Genomic DNA, 20,973 nt, shown 5'->3' with positions numbered 1-20,973 from the left:
CAGGATTGGGGTGGGTCTGGCACAAGGCAGAGTTATCTGAAGCCTGGGGCAGGAGTAGAGCAGACCCAGCGGCAATGGAGCGTACCCCAGCTCACACCTGTCATCTCAAGCACTTTGGGTGGTCAAGGCAGGAAGATTCCTTGAGGCCAGGAGTTTGAAACCAGCCTAGACAGCATAGAAAGAGCTTGTCTGTACCAAAAAGTTTTAAACTTGCCAGGTGTGGTGGCAGATGCCTGTTGTCCCAGCTACCTGGGAGGCTGAGGCAGGAAGCTTGCTTGAGCCGGGAGTTCAAGGCTGCAGGAAGCTAGAATTACACCATTGCACTCCAGCCTGGAAAACATAGTGAGACCCTGTCTTTTGAAATAATAATAATAATAATAATGGCTGGGTACGGTGGCTCATGACTGTAATCACAGCACTTTGGGAGGCCTATGCAGGTGGATCACCTGAGGCTAGGAGTTTGAGACCAGCCTGGGCAATATGGCAAAACCCCATCTCTACTAAAAATATTAAAAACTTAGCTGGGTGTGGTGGTGCACACCTGTAATCCTAGCTAGTTGGGAGACTGAGGCAGGAGAATTGCTTGAACCTGGGAGGTGGAGGTTGCAGTGAGCCAAGATTGCACTACTGCACTTCAGCCAGGGCAGCAAGAGTGAAACCTCGTTTCTAAAAAAGAGTGTGCATCTATTATGTGCTCACTGCTGGCTCAGGCCCCCAACCTCTGGCTTTTTCCGTTAGCTAGATTTGAGTTGCGGGATCCAGAGCTAGCACAATCATTCTCCAAACCACCCACACTGAGGGAATCGCTGGCTCCTTTGCCAGCTAAGGAACACGACGGTGATGAGGAAAAAGCAACAGGGCCCAGGGTGAGCACTGAGTTCAGATCCAGCTTTTGGAAGGACAGCAGAAAGAGTGCAAGCACTGGGCCCCAGGGAGCAGGGCAGGCAGAGCCCAGGGTACTGCTGGCATCCCGTCCTTCCCTTCAGGGCACCCTCTACCCATCTTTCTCAACCAGACTGATACAAAACAAAGATCAAGTCTCCCAGAGGCCAAGAGCCATTCCTGCTTCTTGGTTAATTTCCCATCAGCCTTGAAGCAACTGGAGTTGGGGCTTCCCTGATGGGCAGCACAGGTGACCAGTAAACAGAGGGGAGAGCCTGGGTTGGTACCTTTCAGCTTCCACCCCAGCTCCGCTCACCTCCTGCCTCCTGGGGCACTAGATGTGCGAGGTAAATGTTTTAATCTCACTTTCTAGAACAGACAGCAAAGCAGGGAAGCAGTTGAGAGGGTGAGTTGGAGTTGAATGGGTGGAAATTCAAGGTGAAGGGTAGCCCTGACCTCCTCACAGCGTTAGGTCCTCTCTGGACCACAGCCTTCTGAAAACAGCTTCTCAAACCAAGAAGCAAGTGTGACCAGCAGCGCTTCCCTTCCCTGTCATTGTAAAAGGCTCCTCTGATTTAATAGACCCTTATTCCCATGACCTCCACCTTCCACTTCCAAGAAAATTCTTCTCCAGCTCAGTAATGGCACCACTATGTACTCAGTTATTTTAGTCCCAAACCTGGCATCCCCCTCACTTCCTCTCCCCCCACATCCAATCCATCACCCACCCCACCTGCTCCACATCAGCCGAAATCTGACCTGTTCTCATTTCCCTGGGTCCAGTCCACCACTGTCTCTAACTGGTCTTCCTGTTCTTCCTCTTGTGTGGACCTACAATCCATCATTTCCCACACAGCAGCCAGCATCACCTGGTGAGAATTTAAATCGGATCCAGGCCTGCCCCTGCATTAAACTCACCAATGACTTCTACCACACTCTGAGTGAAATCCTAGCCCGGGATCCTATGAAACCTTGCTTCTCTGAGCCTCCTGGCAGCCTCAGCCCCTGCAGCCCCGGGCCTTTGCAGTTGCAAGGATATGGATTTCCTCCCCTGAGATCCTTGCAGGAGTGTGGGGGAGGGCTTCTTGTCACTCAGCTCTCAGCCCAAATGCCAGCCACTTCCTCACAGAGGCCTTCCCTGACCGACCCCTCAAATCATTACCATAGACTCTGTTGAATGATAATTAGTGGCTGGTGGAAATAGATGCTCAGTGCTGTAAAGAAAAATCGGCACTGAAACAAAGGATCTTTTAGCAACGCAATTTTTACTAAGAAAGCAGACATTTATTTCTCAGGCCTGGATGCTCTTTCACCCCACTTACAGGGGGAAGAGCAGGTAGAATGAGGTAATGACTGTCAGTGAAGGGTCATGTAAATCATGTGTCTTGGAGACTGAGGCCCAGGCGAGGAGAAAACCTAAGGCGTCAGCACTTTTTTCCTATACTTGTCAAGAAATAACAAGGTCACTAAGATTTATGTTACTAATTCTTATATTCTAAGAAAAAGAGGAACCAGGTACAGAAGCAGAACTTGAAAGTAGCCACGGAATGTGACCACTCAAGCACAGCACCACAGAGAAACAGTTAAGTCCCTGGGTGTCTGTGGGCCTCCGTGACAGCGTCAGGCCTGCCACAAGAGCTTGGGGGAGTGGAGTTTTCTCCTTACTCTCCCAGGAAGACGTCCCGCCATCTTGGATGTGTCCTCCCCTAGCTGGCTAAACCGGGTGCTTTCAGAGCACTGACACTGTCGCACAGCCAAGGTGTCCTCCAGCAGCCCTTATGCGGGCGTGACAGAGGGCTTAGAGCATCTGGCCTTAGGGTCACCTCTTTTCCAATGCCATGTCAGTCCCATACTTCCTGAGGCTTATAAATAAGATTAGAGATTATATCATTACATACCTATATGTATGATTAATATGAAGAGCTATGTGATTATGTGATTAAACATATGTAAACAGTTGTGATTACATACGAATAGCTATATGATTATGATTATATATAGGAATAACTATATCTCAGTCTTTTTTGAGTTATTTTATTGCATTTTAGGTTTTGGGGTACATGTGAAGAACATGCAAGATTGTTTACTAATTCTACATTTATATGAGCACATGCTGAGACTTCACCTTGCCTTGGCTCTTGCCGGGTTTTCCCCCACAGCTTAACAGTTACTAGCTGCTTATTCCTTGACAAGAAAGGAAACTTTAAGAGAAACCTTTCAACTTCCCACAGGCATGTTTTTAACCGGTGATGTATTAACGTTCCAGCACTGAAAAGGCTTCCTCTGATCCCTGCATTCCCAGTTCTCTTCATAATTACGAATCTTTTTATTTTATTATTTTTTTTTTGAGACGGAGTTTCGCTGTTATACAGACTGGAGCGCAATGGCACGATCTCGACTCTCCGCAACCTCCGCCTTCTGGGTTCAGGCAATTCTCCTGCCTCAGCCTCCAGAGTAGCTGGGACTACAGGCGCTCACCAGCATGCCCAGCTAATTTTTATATTTTTAGTAGAAACGGGGATGGTCTCAATCTTTTGACCTCGTGATCCACCCACCTCGGCTTCCCAAAGTGCTGGGATTACAGGCCTGAGCCACTGCGCCCGGCCTCATAATTACGATCTTTTTTGATTCACTTAGCTCCGTGTTCCTCCAAGAAAGAGGCCGCTTTGTTCCAACCGCCTAGCGCTGCGCAAAGCAGGTGCTAGTAACTGTTGAATGGCTCAGGGCTCCGAGCGCAGGGCCGCCCTGGGACGAGGCGGATGATGTGCTGCACCTCAGTTGGTTTCCGAGATGGACCCTCAGAAACCGCCCCGTGGGGCTCCAAAGGGGCAGATGCCCCAGCCGCGGAGGCAGAGCGGGCGTGAGCCAAAGGCTGGAGCAACCGCGCCGGCGCAGCGAGAAACTTCCGCTCAGAGCGAGGGCGGAAATGCCGCCCCTCCTGGGTGCCCGCCCCAGCCTCGCTCCTCTTGGTTCCCCCGTCCCCTGCCCCGCCCCTCCCAGTTCCCCCTCCGAGCCAACTGAAAAAACCAGTGCGCATGCGCTGGGCCCTGACCTGGAAGTGGCTGGATCCGGGGCACGCGTGTTTCCATGAGTGTGGCGGAGATGGGGAGCCAGGAACCCTCCGAGCCCCCGTCGCCGGGAGACGCGACGCAGAACAGCGCCCGGCCTGCGGACCGCCACGGCCTGTTGAAACACAGCTGTGGGTTCTTGGACTTCTGGGACATTGCGAAGCCTGAGCAGGAGACGCGACTTGTGGCCGAGAAGCTGCCGGAGTATCTGCGCGCTAGGCCGAAGATGGAGCGGCGGGTTTGGGGCAGGGGCCGCGCACTTCCCGACAAGGAAGCGGCGGCGGGCCCAGGGATTTGGGATGGGGGCACGTGGTCGCGAACCTGGATGATAAGGTGCACGGGGTGTGCAGCTTCTTGTCACCGTTCAACGCGAGGGTGCGCTTGGTTCCGCAGGGGTCTGAGATGAAATACGCCCTGAAGCGGCTAATCACGGGACTCGGGGTCGGGCGAGAAACAGCCCGGCCCTGCTACAGTTTGGCCCTGGCACAGGTGAGGTGCTGTTCCTGGCAGGATCCCAGCCACGCAGGTGAAAACGGTGGGGTGTGAGGAGGGCGGGTGTCTCAGCGCGACGGAGGGGCAGCCCGACAGAGAAGTCGGGAGTGTGTTGGAGGCCAGCCTGAGGGAGCCTCCTCACATGAAGGTGGAGAAAGCGTGAGCAAGGCCTGTCTCCAAAGCAGTCCAGGCAGGGGGAGTGGGAAGCGGAGCAGGTTTTCTTTCTGGTGCTTGCGTTACCCGGCCTCTTAGGTACACTTGCTGGGAGCAGTGAGCGCTGGGTGGGGTGGGCTCCCTTAGGCCTGCAGGGCATTCAGCTGATTGGAGTAGCCCACTCTCTGAGGAGCCCTGACAAGGGGAAGAGCAGTTAAGACCCAGGCCCGCCGGATCAGCCTGAGTGGAGCTCAGACCGGGCTGTGGAGAGAAGACCCAGTGGCTGAGAATTTCAGCAGAGCAATCTAGGGACTGTAGAAGGTACTCTTGTGGCTGGGAGCGGTAGTGGCTCACACCTGTAATCCCAGCACTTTGGGAGGACGAGGCGGGTGGATCACCTGAGGTCAGGAGTTCGAGACCAGCCTGGCCAACAGGTTGACACTTCATCTCTACTAAAAATACAAAAATTAGCTGGGTGTGGTGGTGCACACCTGTAATCCCCAGCTACTGTGGGTGCTGAGGCAGGAGAATTGCTTGAACCTGAGAGGTGGAGGTTGCAGTGAGCAGAGATCACGACACTGCACTCCAGTCTGGGCAATGGAGCAAGACTCCATCTCAAAAAACAAAAAGAAAGCTGCCAAGGCTCAGCTCCAGTCCCAGTCCCAGAACCACTTGCAGACGGTACTTCAGAAATCCTAGCGGAGATGGGGCAGGGAGGCAAGATTCGTTTCCCTGAGAGCAGCTTCAGAGGCATTCATGGAGTGCGACTAGGCACCCGAGGCTTCCTGGGAGGAGTTGAAGGGGGAAGGGAGGTTGAGTTGTGAGGATGTACTGGGCCACTTCCTGAGCCCCTCTTCCTCCTGGTAGCTGTTACAGTCTTTTGAAGACCTCCATTTGTGCAGCATCCTGCAGCAGATACAAGAAAAATATGACCTGCATCAGGTGAAGAAGGTGAGAGAGGGCCCGGGGAGGTCAGTAGCCCCGGGGGTGAGAGGCTGGGGGTGGGAAGTCCCACGGCCCCTCATGCTGTGCCTGGAATCCTTTTCTAGTCAATGGTGAGACTGCTCTCTTTGCAGACCTGTTCAGAGTGCTCGCCCTCTTTCAGTCAGGCTGGCTGGTGAAGGTGAGAACTTTGGGAGGATGGTGGGGGTGGGGATGTAGGCTGCTCTTGGATGGGTGGGGGACAGCAGTGGTCCCTGCTCATACCCTCTGCTCCTCTGTGGGGACCAGGACCAGGAGGTGCTGAGGAAGTCAGTGAAGCTGCTGCAGGTCCTGGCCCAGTATCAGAACCACTTGCAGGAGCGGCCCCAGAAGGCCCTGGTGGACATTCTCTCTGAGGTATGAGCTCACCAGCCTTAGGGGCTCTGGAGACACTTCCTGCTACAAAGACATCAAGAGGGCTCAGATGAGAATCAGGAACAGCACTGTTCCATAGAAATATAAAGACATATAATTTGAAGTGTTTCAGTGACTTTGTTGAAAAGGTAAAAAGAGGCCCGGCACAGTGGCTCATGCCTGTAATCTCGGTACTTTGGGAGGTGGGTGTATCACCTGAAGTCGGGAGTTTGAGACCAGCCTGACCAACATGGAGAAACCCTATCTCTACTAAAAATATAAAAAAATTAGCCAGGCATGGTGGCATATGCCTATAATCCCAGCTACTTGGGAGGCTGAGGCAGGAGAATCATTAGAACCCAGGAGTTGGAGGTTGCAGTGAGCCGAGATTATGCCATTGCACTCCAGCCAACCCAAGCCATATGAGAGTGAAATTCTGTCTCACAAAAAAAAAAAGTTAAAAAGAAACAGGTGTCATTAGTAACATTTTACATCATCTAGTATATCTAAAATATTATTTCAGTATGTATTTGTATACAAAACTGTTGAGCTGGTGGGGCACAGTGCCTCATACCTGTAATCCCAGCACTTTGGGAGAGCGAGGTGGGTCAGTCACGAAGTCAGGAGTTCGAGACCAGCCTGGCCAACATGGTGAAACCCTGTCTCTACCAAAAATACAAAAAATTAGCCAGGCATGGTGGCAGGCACCTGTAGTCCCAGCTACTCAGGAGGCTGAAGCAGGAGAATCACTTGAACCCGGGAGGCAGAGGTTGTAGCAAGCCGAGATCACACCACTGCACTTCAGCCCGGGTGACGGTATGAGACTGTTTCAGAAAAAAAAAATCGTTGAGGTATCATTACCCTTTTTTTCAGTGTGTTTCAAAATCCAGCGTGTATTTTACATGTAGGCACATCTCTGTTCAGATTTGCTGCCTTTTAGGTGCTCAGCAGCCCCGTGTGGCTAGTGCTGATCTAGAACTGAACTCGGCACATGGCAGATACATAAAACGTTTGCTGTTGTTCTCCTGGTCAAGGCTGGTCCCTCCTGGGCCTCCACTGCCCGACTTGGGAAGGTACACCTAGGCCTTTTTGCCACTGAAGAGAAAGGCAGGGGCTGGGAAGTCCCAGGCCAGGACTGCTGAGGAGTCGACCTCAGAGCCAAAATGACCTGAATTTGAATCCCAGCTGTCTACCTAGGGCCCCTTTTGTATAAAATGGGCTAGTCCTCTGAAGTCCCAAAACCAGGAATAATTAAATGGGTAGCTCTGGCTGGGTGCCATGGCACACACCTTTAATCCCAGAAATTTGTGAGGGTGAGGTGGGTGGATCACTTGAGGTCAGAAGTTCGAGACCAGCCTGGCCAATACGGTGAAACCCCACCTCTACTAAAAATACAAAAATTAGCTGGGCATGGAGGTGTACACCTGTAATCCCAGCTGAGGTAGGGGAATTGCTGGGACCAGCGAAGTGGAGGTTACAGTGAACTGAGATCACATCACTGCACTTAGCCTGGGTGGCAAAGCAAGACTCTGTCTCAAAAAAAAAAAAAAAGGCAGGTAGTACTGGGCCAGTTAGCATCAGCAGGATGCTTGTCAAAAACCCAGCTGCCTGGGAATTTGAGTTTTTAAGCAAATGGCCTCTGATGACTCTGATGCTTGGCCAGATGGCCCTGTGTCAGGAGGCTGGCAGGTAAAAGAGGCCACACTGGGCTCACCCTGCAGAGGAAGCCACCATTTCTTACCTTTCCACCCTTAGGTCTCGGAGGCCATGTTGCAGGAGATGCTGCCAGAGGTCCTCAGCACTGACTTGGATGCGATGCTCAGCTGCCCTGAACAGCTGGGGCTCTTCCTCCTGGCCCAGCAGAAAGTGCCCTCTAGGATCAAGAAGCTGGTGGGATCCGTCAACCTATTTTCTGATGAGAATGTTCCCAGGTGTGAGGGAGGTGGATGGATTTGCTCTCCCTGGGGCTGTGGGACTGCATCTGGCCAAGCCCAGATTGGCTGTATAGCCTGGGGGTGCCCTGGCTGCTCTTGGCACACTGGCCCTTGCTGGTGAGGCAAGCATTCCCTGAGTCCCCTGCCCCCCACAGGATGGTGAACATGCTGAAGATGGCAGTGTCCTCAGTGAAGAAGGAATGAAAGCTGCCTGCCGTCGCCCTGGAGCTGCTCTACCTGGCACTCAAGGAAGACAAGTTTCTGCAGTTCTGGAAGGGGATGATGGAACAGGGGCTGCTGAAGCTGCAGTTCTGGCCAGCCAGGTGTGTGTGGCATGTGGCCTCTCTCAGCCTCCTTCCCTGTCTGTGAAATGGGGCTGGACTGCCAGTCCTGAGGTCCCTGCTGGGGGACCAAGGGCTCTGACCATGCTCGGTCCCATACTCCCTCTTAGCTACCTGTGTTTCTGCCTGCTGGGCACTGCCCTTCCCCTGCTGACCAAGGAACAGCTGCAGCTGGTGATGCGGGAAGACGTGATCTGCCATTACAGGGAGCACATGTGCACAGACAAGGTGGGCACCGCCCATGCAGCCTGATGCTGCTGGAAGGGCTAGGGAGGGGCTCTCCTTGCCAAGAAGGGAAGAGGGCAGCTCAGGAGCCTGGCCAGAGACCTGGGTGTCTCCACTGTCTGGGTAGTGAGCTGCCTGAACACCTTCCCCTCTGACAGATTGTTTTGAGTTGGAGTTTTCTCTTGTCACCCAGGCTGGAGTGCAATGATGCAATCTCTGCTCACTACAATCTCCACCTCCCGGGTTCAAGCAATTATCGTGCCTCAGCCTCCTGAGTAGCTGGGATTACAGGTGCCCACCTCCACACCCAGCTAATTTTTGTATTTTCAGTAGAGACAGGGTTTTGCCATGTTGGCCAGGCTGGACTCAAACTCCTGACTTCAGGTGATCCACCCGCCTTGGCCTCCCAAAGTGCTGGGATTACAGATGTGAGCCACTGCGCCCGGCTTCCCTCTGACAGTTTTGAAAAGGAGCGGGCCCCCACTTAGGTGTGGGTAGCCAGTGGGCTGTTCAGACCACCCTCCACCCCTGCCCATGTTGCAGTGATGAGAACAGTCGTCATGACCGTGTTTGAGCACCGGTGTGCCTGGTGCCCAGTCAGCGCTGCTGGGTTTACTGTTCTTGGCAGCTCATTTTATCTTTGCAGCAAGTTTCCGAGAGCTGTCATTCTGGGTGAGGGGCAGACTTGAAGCATCAGGCAGTGGTTAAGAGCCTGGGTTGGGCGGTGGTGTGCACCTGTAGTCCCAGTTACTCAGGAGGCTGAGGTGGGAGGATCCCGTGAACCCAGGATTTCGAGGCTGCAGTGAGCCATGATAGTGGCACTGCACTCCCGGGGCACAACTGGAGAAAATTAAAATGAGAGGAGCTTGGGCTGTGAGGCCAGACGTGGTCCTGCTGGGAGCCCTCTGACCCTGAGGAATTTTATTCTAGGCATTTTTGTGTCTCACTTTACTCACCTACACAATGGCAGTAATGGCCAAGCACAAAGGGTTGCTAAAATGCTAAGCCGCCAGACAAAAAGTGGAAAACGGGTCCTGGCCCCGAGGCAGCGCATTAGCGGTGGTTGGGTTGGGTCCCGAAGATGACACGGCGAGGACTTGGCAGCATAGGCTTTGAACCTGGGTCAGTCTGGCCTCTTAACAACTGCTCTGCCTGTGCATTGAGCCAGGAAAATGCCATCCCCCTCAGCAATGTGGCAAGAGGGGCCTTTTGGGACCAGAGGCACTGAAGCTGGGGAAGTCGAACCCGAGGAGGCCTTGATGCCAGACAGAAGCACTGGAGTGACCAGGAATGGAGCAAGCTCAGGCTCAGCCCTGCTGTGTGCAAGGGGAGACCCTGGGCCTCTGTTTAACCCTAAAGGCCGCAAGCCTGTGGGCTCAGCGCCATGCCTAACTCTTACAGCTCCCAAACCAGTTCAAGTTCACCCCGGAGTTGGAGGAATACATGGACACCTTCCTAGAGGGATGCTGGGATGACCCTGAGCAGCAGCTGGCCGTGCTGGTGGCCTTCTCCCCCACCACCAACCACGGTCTCCCAGTGGTGCCTACCTTCTGGTCGGTCATGCGGTTCCTGAGCTCTCGGGCCCTGCAGGGCTATGTGGCCTGGCTGCAGGGCATGTTTCTCCAGCCAAACCTGGACTCCTTGATTGACTTAAGCACCAACAACCCAAAGAAAGCTCAGGATGCATCACTGCACGTGTGAGTGGACCGTGCGAAGGACCCGTCGTCCTTCAGGAGTTAGCTTTTCTAGCCTGCAGAGCCCAGCGACCCTGCCCCTCACCCCCCCCACCCACGGTGTCCTGGCCCTAAACCATGAGCAGAGAGAGGGAAAGCACCATAGCTCTCAAGGAAACCGAGGTCCCGCACTGGCAGTTGGGAGTGAGAGAGCTTGGTTTTCTGTCTCTGAGATCAGTTAAAGGAATGTCCTGTTTTTGCTAGTTTATTCTTTTTTCTTTTTCTTTTTAGATAGAGTCTCACTCTGTGGCCTAAGCTGGAGTGCTGTGGCATGTGGCATGTAATCTCAGCTCACTGCAAATTCTGCCTCCCGGGTTTAAGCGATCAAGTGAGTCTCTGCCTCAGCCTCCCCAGTAGCTAGGACTATAGGCACCCATCACCATGTCCAGCTAATTTTTGTTTTTCGAGATGGAGTTTCGCTCTTGTTACCCAGGCTAGAGTACAATGGTGTGATCTCAGCTCACTGCAACCTCTGCCTCCCTGGTTCAAGTGATTCTTCTGCCTCAGCCTCCCAAGTAGCTAAAATTATAGGCATGTGCTACCATGCCCAGCTAATTTTTGTAATTTTAGTAGAGATGGGGTTTTTCCATGTTGGTCAGGCTGGTCTTGAACTCTCGACATCAGATGATCCACCCACCTTCGCCTCCCAAAGTGCTGGGATTACAGGTGTGAGCCACCACACCCAGCCTTAAGTTTTGTATTTTTTGTGGAGATGGGGTTTTACCATGTTGGCCAGGCTGGTCTTGAACTCCTGACCACAAGTGATCCACCTGCCTCGGCCTCCAAAAGTGCTGGGATTACAGGTGTGAGCCACTGGGCACAGCCTGCTTTTGCCAGTTCTAAGTGGCTCATGTGACCTCGCCTCTGTGCCCCAGGCCTGAGCAAGCTGTGTTCTGGCTGCGGAAATGGATCATCCTCAGACTGGTGAGCCTTTTGGACAGCCTGCACCTAGAGATGGAGGAGGCCTTGACGGAGGAGGTGGCCAGGTATGAGAGGGGCTGGAGCTTCCCGTGGGCATGTGGTCGAGGAATGAGCCCCTCAACTCATCCTGGTTTGTGTCCTCTGGAGCCAGAAGCCTTTGGGTTGAGTCATCAGTGGGGAGCAGGCACAAGGGGACTTGGGAATTCCTCTGGAGCCTGTAGGGAAGAGACCCAGGAGGCACCCCAGCTGCAGGCACCTAAGAGGTTCGGGTGTGCTGTGCATGCCCTGCAGGGAGCCTTTGCCCATGGGTGGCATCAGGGAAGCCTGCGCCACACCTGCCTCATCTGTGTCTGAGCAGAGCCAGGTGCTCACCTCACCCTCAGCATGCCCGGTTGCAGGAGGGGGGCTGCACTTGCCCCGTGTTTGCAGAGCAGTGGCGTGACTCGGCTGTAACCACACAGCCTCACGTCTCTTGGTTCTTTGAGTGGGGGCACTGATTCTCTCTCCCCAGCTCGGGTTGAGCCATGTTCAGCTGGGGATCCAGCCCTTCCTGGCCCAGCCACCTCCAGCCTTGCCAGTGAGGGCCCTGAGGACTGTACCGAGAGCAGAAGGGGTCAGAAGGGCTCCCCTCCTCCTCCTGGTCTTGAACCCTGGGTGGTGCCACCATGGGAGGGGAGCCCATGGAAACAAACGGCCATGAACGGCGGTGGCTGCTCTTTTGCCTGCCCCTAATTTTGTTTGTTCACTCGTTCTTTGTCACAAAGAAGCCCACATCCCAGATCCCTGAGACAAGGCAGCAGCTCTCCCTCCCTTTGGAATGCCAGGTCCAAGAGACCATCAGCAGCACCTTCTTCAGGTGAGCCTGGGGCAGCCTGGGAGAGGTCCAAAGGTGGAAAGGCCTTCAGGATGCCTGCTTCCTGCAGTTCCCTTATGCTGGGGACAACGGCTGAGGCCCAGGGAGTCCTAGCAGGTCCTGGGGAGGGTGGAGGGAGGCAGCTATATTCACTCATCCATCTTGTGACCAAGTCCTCCCCATCGCCTAGTCTGCTGCAGACCCTTAGCACACAGTTCAAGCTGGCACCGGAGCAGATCTGGGGCGGGCAGCCCTGGACCTACCACCTGGTACATTTTGCAGACCTGCTACTAAATCACAGCCACAGCATGAGCCCCGTGACACCCCTCACTGTGCAGCAGCGCCAGGCCTGGGATGGGTAACCGGGTGGGATTTCCAGGGCGTGGGCAGGACACTGCGGTCTGATGGCAGCCAGGGCCTGAGGATCCGCCTGGCTTCCCACAGGATGCTGCAGACTCTGAAGGAGCGGGAGGCCCCTCCTCAGAACCCAGGGCTGCCACCTTCCAACACCTTCTGCTGCTCATGGTCATCTACCTCTTTAAGGTACTGTGGCCTGGGACAGAGGGGCCATGAGCCTAAGGTCCTGTGGCTATGAGGGCTATGGGGGGGAGCCAGGAAAGGCTTGGGGAGTTATGTTGGGAGGTTTCCTAAGCCAGCCTCATCATGGGTAGAATTATCATCCAAGGAAATGTCACTCCGGCCCCTTAGCAGGCAGCAGCTGGTGTCCTGAGCTTTCCAGGCAGGCCTTCTTAATTCCCAAAACTTGAGGCAGACTCTGCTTCTCCATGTTTGACATGGGGAAACTGAGACTCAGAGGCAGAGTAGCTTGCACTGTACCCTCTGGCTTTGGGAACACCTTGTGGCCACGGGTTCTCTAGAACCACAGGGTCTCCCTCTCATTTCTTCCCATCAGGAAGCCCTGACCACATTCAGCACTCAGTATCCTGATTCCTCTTTTGTTTGTCTGTCTTTTTTTTTTTTTTTTTTTTTTTTTGAGACAGAGTCTCCATCACCAGGCTGGAGTGCAGTGGCACAATCTAGGCTCACTGCAACCTCCGACTCCCTGGTTCAAGCAATTCTCCTGCCTCAGCCTCCTGAGTAGCTGGGACTACAGGCGTGCACCACCACGCCCAGCTAATTTTTTTTGTATATTTAGTAGAGCTGGGGTTTCACCACATTGGCCAGGATGGTCTCGATCTCTTGACCTCGTGATCCGTCTGCCTTGGCCTCCCAAAGTGCTGGGGTTACAGGCATGAGCCACTGTGCCTGGCTGTCTGTTTTTTGAGATGGAGTCTTGTTCTGTTGCCCAGGCTGGAGTGCAGTGGCGTGATCTTGGCCCACTGCAAGCACCACCTCTCAGGTTCAAGCAGTTTTCCTGCCTCAGCCTCCCAAGTACCTGGGATTATAGGTGCCTGCCACCAGGCCTGGCTAATTTTTGTATTTTTCGTAGTGACAGCATTTCGCCATGTTGGCCAGGCTGGTTTTGAACTCCTGACCTCAAGTGATCCGCCCACTTTGGCCTCCCAAAGTGCTGGGATTACAGGTATGAGCCACTGCATCTGCCCTTACCCTGATTCTTAGAGAATTTTCTTCTCACAACATGGGAGGCTCTTATCGAAACTGCTGGTCTTACATAGCCTGAGTAGATGGGTCTCTCACTTACCCGTCTGGCCTCTTGGCTGTGATGGCTTTACTTGCCAGCTTTGGTTAGTCCGAGCCCAGCCTGTGGATGAGCCGTGTGGGTAAAGATTGCCCATGATGCCCCTTCTGGGTGTTGGCATCAGACCTTTGATAGCAATGGAGCCCTGCTGATTCCAAGACACACGTGGAGCCTGCAACCTTGGGGTCTCTGGTCTTGACTTGCACAGAGGAGGCTGCAGTTTGCTGTGCCCACTTTCAGATAAAAGGTGCAGCTGTGGCCAGGCGCAGGGACTCACACCTGTCATCCCAGCAGTTTGAGAGGCCGAGGCAGGTGAGTAATCTGAGGTCAGGAGTTTGAGACCAGCCTGGACAACATGCTGAAACCCCATTTCTACTTAAACACAAGAATTAGCTGGGCGTGGTGGCAGGCGCCTGTAATCCCTGCTACTCAGGAGGCTGAGGCAGGAGAATCGCTTGAAGCCGGGAGGCGGATGTTGCAATGAGCTGAGATTATGCCATTGCACTCCAGCCTGAGTGACAGAGCAAGACTGTCTCAGAGAAAAGGAATAAATTAAAAAGGTGCAGCCCAGAGGACAGGGACCTGCGTGGCACACAGCCTGGGAGCCGGGGGCAGTGACCAGGGCTTTGGGCTGCTTTTCCTACTCTGGCCTAAACGTTGCCCACTGCATTTTGAGGGAAAAGTCTGTCTTTTAGGTACCAAAGATCACACAGTTGTCAAGATGTCCTGCACAGGCACACACTCCACCACTTCAGTCCCTGGAGTCCAGGGCTGTCCCGTCAGATGAGTTCAGATGATTAAATTAGTTGAAACTAGTGACTTTCAATTCTGTCTCCTGCCGAGCCAAACATGGAGGAAATCATTTAGAATTATGAATTGGGGGCTGGGGTTTGCTGGCTACTCTGGGACCCTGACCATCCTTGTCAGCTCTGTCTTGAGTGTCAAAGTGGGAGCTGGCCTCCTTTTCTGTCCCCTGCAGGTTTTCAGATCCTGTAACTGCATATTAGGTGTAAAAAGGCCCTCAGCCCTTGGTATTCTGGGGTCCAGCTGAGGTCTTCCATTCTGGATTGCTGGGTGGCTGGCTGGGGCAGGCCAGTGGCTGGGCTGCTGAAGGCTTCTGGTGCCACTGCTTCCTTTTGGCCAGCCCCTTGCCTGGCTCAGAAGGGCTGTCCCCAGTGCATGTCCTACCCTGTCCCCAGTCCCCTACAGAGAGCTGTGACCTGCTGGGTGACATCCAGACCTGCATCAGAAAGCCTGTGAGAGAGGCACTGTGGGAGCTGCACCAAGGCCATTGGTGGGTCCTTGCTTCTGGGACAGGGTGTATCCTTGGGTACGAGAGGGACTGAAGTGGCACAGTGAGGCCAACAGTCCCCTGCCTGGGCTCAATCCCCTCTCTTGCAGATCCCCAGGAGCCGCCATGGGTAGAGGTGCTGGTGGAGATCCTGATGGCCCAGCCCAGCCACCTCATGTGTCAAGTGGCCCAGAGCATGTTCAACCACGTCTGCTCTCACCTGACCCCACGTGCCCTACAGCTGATTCTGGATGTGAGTTGGGACCTTTGGGAATGCACTTTGGGCTGGGGCTCACTGAGCAGGGAGCTGTACCGGGTAGGGAAGCACTTCAGCCTGTGGCCTCCTAGCCTCCCTTCTGCCAGCCTGTGCCAGGGTGGGAGGCTCTGTCCCGGTCTTGCAGGGTGTGGCCACCTCTCTTAGGCTGTTTTCTTCCCTGAAATGGGGACCTTTGGCCAAGGCCAGGCAGGGCCTGGTCAGGAGGGTGGGGGCCACAGATGGGTCAGTGGCTGGGTCTCCTCCCCAGGTGCTGAACCCGGAGATCAGTGAGGATGAGGATGACCATGTGGTGGTGATGGACGAGTCTGACGAGTGGTGGCTGAAGGCTGCAGAGGTGCTGCCAGTGTGGGCCAGGTGGTGTGGCAGGAGTGGGAAGATCACAGAGGTGTGTGACGAGCCTGCTGCCACCCCACAGGACAAGAGCGAGGACAGCGAGGAGAGCAGAGGCTCAGAGAGTAAAGATGAGAGTGATGGTGGGGAGAGCGAGGTGGAGGAGCACGACAGGACGTGGACCAGGGCTTCTGGGTACAGCTGATGAGTGTGCTGCAGGCTGCGAAGGCGCTGGTGAGCGGAGCTGGGGAGGGCTCTTGAGTCCCCATGTTGTGTGTCCACCTGCCCGAAGCCAGGCTGACTGCTGGGCCTCTGTCCCTCAGGGTGGAGTGGAAAGTGAGGATGAGGAGGAGCTGGGGGATGAGGCCATTATGGTCCTGGACCAGAACCTCGCCAGTCTCTTTGCTGAGCAGAGGCTGTGGATTCAGGCCCGGCAGGACGAGAAGAGCAAACCACAGAAGGAGAAGGTGCTGCAGAGTGACTTCCAGATTTGGGTGAGCCTGGGGGCTGGTGCCTCCACCGCCTCCATCACCACCCCCTGCCCGCCCATGCCCTGCCCCCTCCTTGCTGACCAGCTCTCCCAGCTGCAGGTGCTGGACCTGGTGGAGGTGCTGGTGACCAAGCAGCCTGAGAACGTCCTGATCCTGGAGCTGCTGGAGCCGCTGCTGGGCATCATTCGGTGCAGCCTACACAGCAGCAGCTCTAAGAAGGAGCAGGACCTGCTGCACAAGACTGTGTGCATCCTCACGTGAGCACGGGGGCAAGGCGGGCAGGTGCGGCCAGCAGTCCCCAGCCCCCAGCCCCCAGTCCCCAGGCAGAACTCCTGGCTTGCTTGTTGTACAGGAAAGAGAGAGCCAAGCTTCCAGCCTGGGCCCTAGCTTGCAGGCTCACCACTCAGCCCTAGGTCACGTGTCACTCAGTGACTCACATGGTCCTTGGTCCATCCCGGTGTTCTCCTGACATGTGCGAGTGGTGCCCTGGAGCTGGGTTCCATCCCAGCCCCTGACAGTCTCCAGTGGGGCTGTGTCGGGGTGGGTGGGGACAGTGGCAGCACCTGTGGCAGGTGACACACACCCAGTCCTTGGAGGTGCAGTGTACATGGGAGTTTGTCAGGTTGGGAGGCCTTGGGGAGTGCAGAAAGGGGAAAGAGCATCCTGATGTGAGGCAGTCAGACATCCAGCTGGGAGGTCAGGTGAGGCTGAGGCCACAAGCCCCTGTACCCTCTCAAGCCTGACCCTAGTGGGGCTGGGGCCGCAGAGGCATTTTCAGCAGGAAAATTTGGCATGGGGAAGGCTTTGGGTCTGGTTTCCCTTTTTGGAAATGACTGGCAGTGTGGAGAAGGCTTTGGGAAGGGCTGTGCTGGAGGCAGCCCCAGCAGGGAGGTGATGGCAGGCCGGGGAGAGCCAGACAGGCACCAGGTGCAGACCTGCCTTCAGGGCTCAGGTGCTGGGTAGCTGAAGGCCTGGGCCCCTGGGCACTGTGTGGATGGTCTGCAGGGTGGGGGGCATCATTGGCAGTCATCCTCCATTCCACCCCAGGCCACACCTTTTCAGATAGTTCTGCCAGCATGCATGGACAGTGTCACTCATTGAGCATCCTGCCTCTTGTCCCCACTCTGTCCTGGCCCTGCAGGGCCACATAGGGTTCTGAGTGCAGAACTCACGAGGGATGAGTATGGACAGGAGAGGTGCGCCAGGTGGTGGTTGGCCCTGGTGCAGCCCCCACTTGGGGAACTATTCTGTTCCCCCTGTGGAGTGCCCCCTCACCCAAGCACAATGAGCTCACATAGCTCCCAAGCAACCTGCAGGTGGCCCTGCCTTCCTCTGTGGCCTCGGTTATGTCTGTCTTCCAGGTCTGTTTCCTCACCTGTAAAGTGGGACTTGCTTGGTGCTGCTTGGCAGAGCAGGGTGGACCAAGACTGTTCTGACCAGCTCTTGTCCTCACCACCTGCAGGCACCACCTGTGCCGTGGCCGTCGCTACTGCCATGACTTGGATGACCGCGTCGAGGCCCTGCATGGCCAGGTGGTGCGGCTGGTGGAGCAGGCTGGCCGCCAGCTCAATTCCACCACCCTCTACCACTTAAATGCCTCCATCTACCTGCTCTGAATCTTGAAGGGCAGCACTGCTAAGGGGTGTGTGCATGAGACGCAGAAGGAGTTGGAGGCTGGCACCGACCCCAGCCCCATGTCCGAGGGCTCGCAGGTGAGCAGGGCCTGGCCCAGGCGGATCCCACATACTTTACACTTCCCCAGGACTCACCCTCCACCGTCCGAAGCTAGCCCAGTCTCTGCTCCCATCCCAGAGGCCCTCTCCTGGCCTCAGCCAGCTCTCTCACCTGACCTAGGCTGCTGGCTGCCTGGACTTGAACCTCACGATGCATGTCTACTCATCAGCACTGAGCTCCTTCCTGACAAAGTGCCACAGCCCCCTCACGGTCCCCATGTTCCTCAGCCTCTTCTCCTGGCACCCAGTGAGTGTCAGGGCCCACTCTGCCCACTTGGGGTCTCCTCTCAGCCCCAGCCCCACCCACGCCTCACAACCCTCCCTTCTTTGCCAGGTGCTCTGTAAGAGCCTGCTCCCCATCCTGGTCTAGCACATCACAAGCCCAGGGTGGCCCCACCAGCAGGTAAGACTTCCCCAGCCTAGGGCCTGTGTGAATTAACCTGCTTAACCCACTTCTGAGGCCCCAGAGTGCTGCCCTGGTGAACATGGGCGCAGCCATCCCTGCCACACCGTGAGCATGGAGGCACTAAGAGGGTGGGGCTGGCCTCACTCCTGCAGCCACCACTGCCCATCTGACCACACAGAGGACATTCCAGTAGTGTCTGCTCAGGTGCCAGGACTGCTGGGGCAGACTGACTGAATGAAGATGGCATTACCCAGGAATGGGTAGGAATTGTCCTGCCTGAGGTCCCACCTCTATCCAGCTGGGAGGCCTCGGTGCCCCATCTGTACATGAAGGCACAAGAGCAGGTGGTCATGGAGTCCAGAGCAGCAGGTGGCCTTGCATGCCGCCCACAGCCCTGCCTGGCAGGTCCCTCACCCCCCTTAGCCTCTCCTACCCAATGTGCTAAGGCTCCAGGCACCCACCTTCACACAACCGCAGGCACAAGCCTGCCTGCTGCTCCAGAAGACCCTGTCCATGCGGGAGGTGAGGTCGTGCTTCCAGGACCCGGAGCAGAAGCAGCTGATCAGCCAGGTCCTGACAAAGGTCATGGAGGTAATAGCCGGGAGGCACCCTTCCTCCTGGCCTGCTCAGGATCAGTTCTCTGGGAGAGGACAAGCCAGGATTGGAGCCTGAGCCTCCCAGAGTGTGGGGGCGGGTGGGGAGACAGGGAATTGGGGTTGTCCCAGGAGATGGTCCCTGCCTCTGGGCTTTAGTCCCTGCTGGGAAACAAAGGCTTTGGCAGCCCTCCAGAGTACCTCAGCCTGGCCACCCCTCCCCAGAACCTGCACAGACCAAGGCAGAGCACCAGCAGGTGCTGTCCTCCCTGGAGCTGCTCAGTACTGTCTTCAGGACCTGTAAACATAAGGTGAGGTGGGGCCCAGCCCAGGGCAATGTCAGGTTCCTCCTCGGGGCCTCCCGGCATCAGTGCCATTACCCGGGCCAGACCTTGGGGGCAGGGGTCATGTGGGGAAGGTTCTCAGTGCCTTGGTTGGGGCCCTGGGCTGTCATTTGGGCAGTTACAGAGCTGTGGATGGGCAAGTGACTAGGGAAGGGACTGTGCCACCCTGTCCTGCAGGGCAGGGTGCAAGGGTGTGGCACTGCCATGTCTAGTGAGAAAGCTGAGAAGGGGTTGGCAGGGCTGGAGATGGTGAAGGATGGGAGAAGACTCAGGGCAGACATATGTTAGGGAGGCCATGTTTCCAGGCCTTGTGCAGGGTGTGGATGGGTGGAATGTGACATGTTGGACAGCCACACGGCAGGGCTGGGAGGCAGCTGTAGGTGGTCATCTCAGTCCCCTAGTCTGGCCCAGAGGGCAAGGTTTGGGAGGCCTCAGCATAGGTGGCAGTCAGCCCTTATGGAGGGAGAGCTTGCGAAGTCTGCACCAGCAGGCAGAGGTGGGGCCTGGGATGGAGCCTTGCAAAACTGGGTGATAGCGAGGAAGCCAGGAGAGCAGGGCTCCTGGAAGCCAGCGGATTCCAACAGTAACCCATTCAGTAGGTGCAGGGAAGCTGGGGGGAAGGGCGTTGGTAGCCCCACGGTGATGGAGTGGTGGGGATGGCCCTCCTGGAGGTGGGTGCACCAGGGCCACAGTGGAGACTTTGAGACCAGGTCTGCAGCTGTGGGGAGGAGGAGAACCAACACCTGGGCACATGTTTCCTCCAATGGTGAGACAGACACGGATGCCTTAACAGGCAGGAGAGGCTGAGGCCCAGGAGACTTCAGGGTTTGCTGGCAAGACAGCAATGGGGCCAAGGTGGGAAGACCACCAGGAGCCCCAGAGAGGCCTGCCCCTGTGGCCACCACCGCCCTGCCTTCACATCCTCTGCAGAAGCTGACCTTGGACCTGACAGTACTCTTGGGCATGCTGCAGGGGGTGCACTCCACCGGCTCCAGTTGCCTACTTGACCTCTACTGGCAGGCATGAAAACCCTGGGAGTCCAGTAGGTTCTGGACAGGGGATGCACACTTGGGCGGGGCTAGGATCACCCTCACACTGCTGCACACACTCAGATGTGGGAGCCCTGGGCCTCTGGAACCCCATGGGACCCGGGTGGAGGTGGCTGCTGCCCTCACTGGGCACCTTTTTACCTGCTTATTCCCCTTCAGGCACCCCAAGTTGGAGAAGGATACCAAGGAGATCCCCAGTGCCATCCAGAGCCCCGTCAGCAGGAAGCAGAAAAAGGGATTCTTGCCAGAGACAAAGAATCACAAGAAACATGTCAGAGGATGGCACACTTGCAGCCACTGGTGGGAGCCAGCTGGCACATGCAGCAAGAGGAACAGGATGAAGGGCAAGGTCTAGCCCAGGTGAACGGGATGCCTACCACCAAGGGCCCAGCCCCTGGTGCTCCCATCCTGAGCCCCAACGCCACTGCCAAGTCCACAAAACTGCAGAAGAAAAACCGGAAGCTGTCCAAGGTGAATGGAGCTCCCAACTCCCCGATGAAGCCTGCAGGCCAAAAGCAGCACCACGAGGCCATTCTCAAAAAGGGAGTCTTGGACAAATCACTGCCATCCACACTGGCACAGAAAAAGGCAAGGCCACCTTTGGTCATCAGGAGCCCCAGCCTGCTCCAGAGTGGGACCAAGAAGAAAACGCAGCTGAGGAAGGCGGGGAAGCCAAGTGCAGGCCACCCTCAGCCTCCATCTGCCCAAGACTCCTGTTTTTCTACCATGATTTGAATATGCAAGCCATTTCTAAGGCTCTGTCCCCAGGGAGGGTGTCACTGCCTGCCCAGGCATCCTGCTCTGGTAAGCACAGCCCAAGCCGTTCCTGCAGGGGTCCCAGGATGCAGAGACACCCCCCCCC

The 20,973-nt window shown here is 55.8% G+C and overlaps 1 pseudogene across 1 annotated transcript; it reads left to right on the top strand.

Annotated features, from left to right (window-relative positions):
• Positions 1-3,961: 3,961 nt before the first annotated feature.
• LOC128928133 (myb-binding protein 1A-like) lies at positions 3,962-20,846 on the top strand (annotated as a pseudogene). The gene is made up of 26 exons (XR_013526871.1): positions 3,962-4,188; positions 4,344-4,439; positions 5,463-5,570; positions 5,656-5,718; positions 5,826-5,933; positions 7,686-7,861; positions 8,020-8,187; positions 8,316-8,433; positions 9,832-10,127; positions 11,039-11,151; positions 11,817-11,940; positions 12,128-12,295; positions 12,382-12,480; positions 14,797-14,891; positions 14,999-15,141; positions 15,413-15,499; positions 15,581-15,729; positions 15,819-15,989; positions 16,086-16,243; positions 17,449-17,698; positions 17,841-17,966; positions 18,054-18,106; positions 18,572-18,716; positions 18,907-19,029; positions 19,993-20,104; positions 20,271-20,846. The product of XR_013526871.1 is annotated as a myb-binding protein 1A-like (transcript).
• Positions 20,847-20,973: the final 127 nt, after the last annotated feature.

This window comes from Callithrix jacchus, chromosome 15 (genome assembly GCF_049354715.1).
Source record: "Callithrix jacchus isolate 240 chromosome 15, calJac240_pri, whole genome shotgun sequence".
Taxonomy (NCBI): Eukaryota; Metazoa; Chordata; class Mammalia; order Primates; family Cebidae; genus Callithrix; species Callithrix jacchus.
This window is presented reverse-complemented; position numbering and strand designations above follow the sequence as displayed.